Source organism: Fukomys damarensis, unplaced genomic scaffold (assembly GCF_012274545.1).
Source record: "Fukomys damarensis isolate Sample0158 unplaced genomic scaffold, DMR_v1.0_HiC HiC_scaffold_33, whole genome shotgun sequence".
Taxonomy (NCBI): Eukaryota; Metazoa; Chordata; class Mammalia; order Rodentia; family Bathyergidae; genus Fukomys; species Fukomys damarensis.
In genome coordinates, this window is record NW_022900945.1 from 1924858 (window position 1) to 1932320 (window position 7463).

Below are 7463 nucleotides of genomic sequence, written 5' to 3' on the forward strand. Positions count from 1 at the left end.
AATTGATGTTTTCAGCTGAGACCGCTGCCCAGGGGCTGGAAGTCTTGGGAGCAGTTTGTGTCCTTCTCTCAGCACGAGGCAGCCCTGCTGGTGTCTGTGGATGTGGTCACTGATGCATCCAGGATGACTGAGTAAAATGTGTTTAATTGGCATGAACAGGTGCTAACTGGGAGCTGGTGGGGTCTCCGAGGTCTGGGTGGACATCTTATTTACTTTGGCGGGTCCTGGGGAGAACAGGAGACTCTGTGGAGCCCCTGGTGTGGGGGTGCTGGTGGGGGCGGCAGGGAGCTGTATGATCATCCGAGGATACCCACGCTGCTCTGCACTGCACCTGCTCTGCCCCATGCTCCGGAGGAGGACCGAGGGACGTGTCCTGGTCGGACAACAGAGCCACATTCCCGGCATGCAGTGGGCCAGTTCGGTGGCCCTTGCATTTCAGAGGTCACGTTAGACACACCCTTCCTCAGGTGGTGCTCAACAGCAGGGAGCAGGAGAGGCACCGTCTGTCATCTCAACCTGAAGGGACAGCGTGGGCAGAGGAGCCTCTTGTGCTCCTAATCCCATGGGCCACTGTGTGTGCTGCAGGGGTGTACTTTTGGGTGATTCCTGTGGTCACCAGCTCCCTGTGGAGGGGATTCTGGGTCAACATTCCATTCATTGTCACATCATAAATTGTCTCCTACCCCAGGGGAAGAGGTCAACACCAACACCACCCACGCAGTGACGACACCCAGACCCAGTTGTGTAGCCTCTGTGGGGTTTGCCTTTGAGGAGGCCGCTGGGTGCACCATTCCCAGGGCTCAGTGTCGAGTCTGATGACAGAGAGGGAAAGGTGACAGGGTGACTTTCACACTGTCTACTCTGCCCGGAGATGGCTGTATGCGTGGTCAAGGGTCGACCACTCCAACGCATCCCTCTGCCAAATCTACCCCAACGAGCTCCTGGAGAAGGATCCGGTCTGTGAGCCATGTAAACCCAGGTGACCACGAGTGGAGGCAGACAGAAGCGTTGAGAAGTGTCTCTGGCTTTACATGCGTGCCTCGTGTGCAGACATGCTCTGCAGACAGCGGAGAGCTTGTGGCGGTGTCTGGATTCACAGGAGTGTGTGGAGGCTCTCAGAACACCAGACTTGGCACCTCAGGGTGTCTGGGGCTGGGGAACCCGTTTCTCTGGCACTGGGCTTAGGGCATATAGGTGAGGGGTGCTGGGCAGATCAGACGCCAGCTCTACCATTCCTGGCACCACAGCACATGACTCCAGATGTATGCAGGGATTCACAGCTTCCGGTGGAAGGCACAGAAACCAAACGGGACTTTCTGACCAAACTCATTATGGAAGTTTCTGGTTTTTTGTTTTTTTGGGTTGCTTTTTTTTTTGGTTTTTTGAGACAGGGTCTCACCATGTAGTTGAGACTGACCTGGAACTCACTATGTAGCCCAGGCTGGTCTCAAACTCACAGCGATCCTCCTGTCTCAGCCTCCCGAGTGCTGGGATTACAGGCGTGCGCCACAATGCCCGGCTTCATGGAAGTTTTTTTTTAAAAAAAAAATCATGTGTCATTTATGATGTCACTTTTTTATTAGTGCTTACAGAAACACAGAATAGTGAGTTTCCTTTTAGAAAACTGGTCCATGTAGACGACACAGGTTGGCCATTTCTAGTGCTGCCGTCCCCTCTTCCTTTCCTCCTCCTACCTGGGTCCCCTCCCCACCTCCAGAAGTCTACTTCTAGTGCCCTGTCCTCTCTCAATCCACAATCAATCAATTAATCAATCAAATGCAGGTTTCCTATTTAAAAGGAAACATGACATTTAACTTTCTCAGGCTGGCTTATTTCACTCACTGTGACAACTACAATTTCACCCAGCTTTCTGCACCTCACATGCTCTTCACGGCTGCCTCCTTCCACTGCGTCTAAACACCACCTTTCCTTTCTCCATTCGCCTGCTGACGGACAGTTAGGCTGCTTCGCAGTGTAGCTGTCGTGAACTGCACTGCTATGAGCATGAGACTGCGTGGATCCTACGGGATGGTTTGTCTTATTCTATTTTTTGTTTTGTTTTGTCTTTTGTTTTTGTAGTACCGGAGATGGAACTCAGGCCCTTGAACTTTGTCTTTCATTCTTTTGGGAATACATCCAGGCACAGCGAGATCCAGTGGACTTTCTGACTAGTTACTTGCGGAATCTCCACGCTGAGTTCCACGGTGGTTGTGCTAGTTCCCATCCTATGTGAATTTCTATGGGGAATTTGAAGGGGCGGAGAGCGGCACAGAGGATGCTGGTCCTCAGCTGCGTCGCCCCATCTCACTCTCACATGGGGGGCTCTGGAGACTGGCAGCCCTGGCAGTGGCGCTGCTGGGAATCCAGGCAGTGGGGCTAATTCCAAAGGGCTGCTCTGTCCTTGTCAAATTGAATGGGACGCTCCTTTCACCCCGACTCTCTTTCCATTGCTTTGAAGAACAAAAATTCCCCTGGTCACCAAATCTCGAAAAATTAGCGCAGATATTTGTACTACTGTTTTACCACGTTACCACCAGTAGGCGCCAGGCACACCAGGTGACTTCCATATGTCATCATCTCACTTAACTTCATAGCCACCCTGTAAGGGGAGAATTTTACCACAGCCCTGATCCAGATGAGGAAACTGAGTCACCGATGGTTAAATAAGACACTCCAGGTTATGTACATAAGAGCACGTGACTAGACCAGGCCCCGCACTGAAGACTCTGACTTTAAACTCTGCACTGGCCCACTCCCTTCTCCTGCCCTCTAAATCCAACACAGCAGGGCCAGTGCAGGACCCAGGGCTGTTGCTGGGTTTCCAGGAGCTCGGAAACATCAGAGGTGGCTGAGGGGCCAAATATCCCTCTCACCACCACCCACAGCTCATGAGGAGGAGGGAGGCCAGGCCACCGCTGGCTGCCCCCACCTCCGTGTGGTGCAGCTGGGCTGCTCCTTCCCTGGTGGCCTCAGGAGGCCTGAGGGTGGCAGAAGAGGACTGCCCATGCAGGAACTCGGCTCCTCTGCTTGCTGCCCACCGCGCATGCCTCAGTTTGCTCCTCTGTGAAATGGGCTCTGAGTCTGCCAGTTCGGCACTGAGTCCAGCCACAGAGAACGACGCAGCTGCTGCTGTGGCAAGCACGGCACCACGTGACCAGGACAGACAGAGAACAACAGCTCCAGACCGGGTACTCCAGGCCACCCGCTTGGACAGCTCCACGGCCTGCCGCTAGCGCCTGCAAAATTGGCCTGCTGCTTCCAAGTGGTCTGGGCCGGCCCCAAGGAGAAATCCTTCCGGCAGAGCGAGCAGCTCACCGATCCCTAAGAAATGCCACCGCCCACCTAGTCACCCACAGAAAGGCCTCGCAGGCCAGGTAAGGGAGACCCAGCAGCTCAAGGCCTCTAGGGCCCAGCACCCTGAGGGCGCTGTCCTCCCGCCTTGGCAGTGACACCCGGCTGCGACAGGGAGCAGGGAGCCCCACTGAGGAACGAGTTTGACTTTGCTGGACGAAGGAAGAGTAGGACGTGGAGCCCACGCAGAACAGGCTTTGGGAGACCGGGCCGGCCGCGCACAGCCCCGCTGTCTGGGGAGCACCTGGGGGACCAGGGGGAGGAGAGCAGAGGAGAGGCAGGCTGCGCAGGAAGCAGGCTCTTAGAGGCCCGACACGGGTCACTCCTTTGGGTCTTTAGTCTGAAAGACCTTTGTCGTCAGCAGCAGCAGAAGCAGCAGCAGAAGCAGCAGCAGCAGCAGCAGCAGCAGGGAGCCACGAGGGAACCTGGAAGAAGCCAGGCCTCGCCTGCAGCGCCCTCTGCTGCCTGTGCCGTCCCGCGGACGGATTCTGATTGGCTGAGCACCGGTCACCTGTCACGGAGCGGGGGGGGGGGGGTCTGCCCGGAAGGGGGGGGGGGCTCTGCACGAGGGACCCAAGGGAAGGAAGGTTCGGTGGGCGGGGCCTCCAGCATCCCTGTCACTCCTAGGTGACCGCGTCGGAGGACGCTGGAGGACGCCTGAGCCGGAAAGGTGGCTCCCAGGGGGAGAACGGTGACCCGACACCACAGATGCCCATTACCCACCATAGCTAACGCTCGTCCGTGGATGTGTACCGCCGTGTGTGCGCTTTACGAATGTGTCACCGAATCTAAGTAACAACCGCGAGCACCAGACTCCCTCTCCTAGGACCGGGTCCGCAAGACGGAGCCCACCCCATAAATGAAGGACGTCAAGGCCAGAGACAGAGGTTAGGTCGCTGGTCCGGGTCACAGCCAGGGACCGACTCTGCCGGAGCTCAAGCCCAGTCCCCGCACGGGGAGTAGAAGGACCTGCAGGTGGGCACCGGGCCCAAGGCCTCGCCCCTGCCCTCCTCTCTGCCTGACCACCCGGAAGGGCACCCACAGGAGCCTTCAGCATCCTCTGGGAGACCCCAGGCCGCTCCTTCAGTTACAGCGGCGCAAGCCTCTGGGCCGAGCCTCGGGTCGCCGTCCTCAGCCAGGGCAGTGCGTTTGCATTCATACTGGAGCAGAAGCTGTGCCCGTCCTGAGGCTGCATCTGCCCTCGGTGAGAGCAGCTCGCCTGTCCAGCTCACTTCAGCTGGTAGGGGGCCAGCGCACTCACCTGGTGCAGTGCCCCTCACAAGGCCGGGCTGGCCACTTGCAGACAGGACAGGAGCAGCTTCTTCGTGTCACCTGAGCCGCTCTGTCTGGGGGGCTCGCCCTAGTGGCCCCTAAGTGCTGTTCTCCTTACCGGACAGAGCAAGGGAGGCATTAGGGCCCTTGCGGTGCAGATGAGCGCATGGACTCTCAGAAAGGACGGACAGCAGGCTCAGGCCACATGTGGGTGCCAGCTCTGAGACCCTGGGTTCTGGTCTCCAGCCAAGATCTGCTTACAGGTTCTGGTCCACTTGGACCCCTCTGCACCAGCCTTCATGGCAGCTTCCCTGCCACCCGGAGCTCTGGCTCCATCTGGAGTAACATCCCGCATCCAGCACTGTCCTCTCTGCTTCTTCTTCCACTCTGGCCACTGGGACAGTGTCTACAATGCAAAGCCAGTCCCGCACTTCCCAGCTTAACTTCCTCTTGCAGCTACCAGTTCCTCCCATGACAAATCCATCCACATGACGTGAGGGACCCTTTAGCTCGGCCTCCTCTGTCTCCCACAACTGCCCCCTTCGCTTTGACCATACAATGCTCCCAACATTGAGAAGCACACCTTGAGAACTTGCTCTTCCCTTCCCAGTCTGCCCAGCCAACTCCTATTCAACCTTCAAAACTCAGCTGAATCTTCTCCTTGGAAGGTTTCTGCTGGGCCACTTTATCCTGTGCTCCTTGAAGATTTCCATACACCCTAGGGGTACTATCACTCTGAAAGGGTCAGGGTAACAGATTTTGGGGGGATACTGGAGGATGAAGCCAGGGCCGCACATGCTGGGGAGTGCTCAGCCACTGAACCACATCTGCAGCCAGACAGGAAGTTTGGTGCTGCACTGGACAGAAATCCTTACACAAATAAGACCTTTACAATGGAAACAGTAAATCTGTTTCTCCTAAAGACCCCTGAGAGGTAGAATGGGCTTCAGGATTTCTACTTGAATTCTCTAGAACTTTCTCCCACCTGTCCTTCCCGATGTCTTAGCTTTGTCCTCAGGCCAGCCTCCCCAGGGTGTTGCTAATAGCAACCAGGGAAACACACACACACAGGGGAAAGAACTTTCCTCCCAGGTGAGGTCACATGCCCATCTCTGGACCAAGTACCATCACCAAAAAGCAATAATTGTCTGAAGCCGGAATATCTGAACCAATCACTGGCAAGAGGGTGCAGCATGATTTTGACTGGTTTAGCCCAGAACGGACCAGCTTGCCTAGGTCACAGAGCGTCAGTAGAGGAGGGGTGGCTGAGCAAAGATGGAGTCCTGTAGGGATGGAAGGAGCTGGGACAGTCCAGTGGCTACTGGGCAAGCAACCCATCTGCCCTCCCAGACTGTACACTTCTTGAGGACAGACACCACGCTTTGTTTATTTCTGCACTATTTGTTTATTTCCTCGCTATCTAGCACAGAGCCCGAGAAAGCTTCCAGGAGAAGGAGATGAGTGAAACTGGTTAGACAATGGCTGGCGTTGACTGAGATTTCTGCCCGACTCTTGAAAGGTTCAGGTTTGCATGCAGCAAAGAGGAAAGGCATAACTCCTACCTGCTGGGTCCCTATTTGGTATATAAATTAAATCTCTTTAAAAGACATGTTTCTGTCTGCCAGGCTTCAGGAACAGCGATCTGAGAGTCAGACACTTCCTATTAAAGTTTAAAAAACATAGCTTTAAGTCATACATTATATTGAATGCTTTCGTATCTCATCTGATTCAGTAGATTTTAAACCTCACTGAGGTCACATTTTGAAACAGTAGTCACCTTTTATAACATTTCCAAACATTAAATATAAATTATTATGAAGAGCAGAGGTGCCTGTAGAGACCACTAGGATGACATGGATATTATTATTATTATTTTATATTATTATGGACAGTATTATTTAGGGACAGAAAGTTGCAATAGCCAGGCTATCTTTAAGCTTTGTTGCCTTGATTGAATTGAAGAAGAAAGAACAGATTCTACCAAGGATTATCTATTTTTTAAACCCCTTTTATTTAGAATTAAGAGTTCTCAAGCCACCACAACCTCAGGAATGTCAGGGGTCTTCATGATTTATGCAAAGTTTTTGTGTGTATTGGCATTTTTCTCAAAGGAGAGATTGTAGCTTCTGTTGTATTCTCAGAAGGGTTCTGGTCCACAGAGAGGTTGGGCAGGAGGCTCCCTGAGACCTCAGGCGTCCCACACGCAGAGAAGAGCTGTTCCAGGTCAGACTAGTGGCGCGGATGGGCCATTTCCAGAAAACGGGTCATCCTGGGTTTCCTTGGGGTGCTCTCACCTGGATAGTGTGGGGCTGGAGGGCTCTGAGGTGAGTGCAGCTCTGGGAGGAGGACTCGGAGAAGCGGTTCCCCAGTGCACATCCACCCAGCGCCCAACCTCCCTGCAGCCCCTGCTTTGGTCAGACGGGCTAGCTTCCGCATCGCTGGGCCTGTGTGCTCTTCCTGCAGACTGGCTAGTGTCCATAAACAGAGGCAAAACTTCTGGTTCATGGCTTGCTCTGAGGTCTTGCATATTTTGTTCCCCCCTCAGCCATTATAGGTTAAAAAGGGGCAACGAAGTGGTCAGAGGAGGAATTGGGAAGGCATGTATGTGCACGTGGAGTGCGTAACCGTGTGCGTGTGCCTGTACACACTCGGGTGCATCTCAGGATGGCTCAGAAAGGTGCCATTTGTCCCCCAGGTCCAGTGTTCTGTCACACTGTACTGTTGAGCACTCAAAGGACATATTCAGACTCACGTTGCATGTGACATTTTAACTTCCGCATCTCGCTGCGATTCATCTCAGTTTACTTTCTCCCAACTGTGGTCTTTTTTTTTTTTTTTTT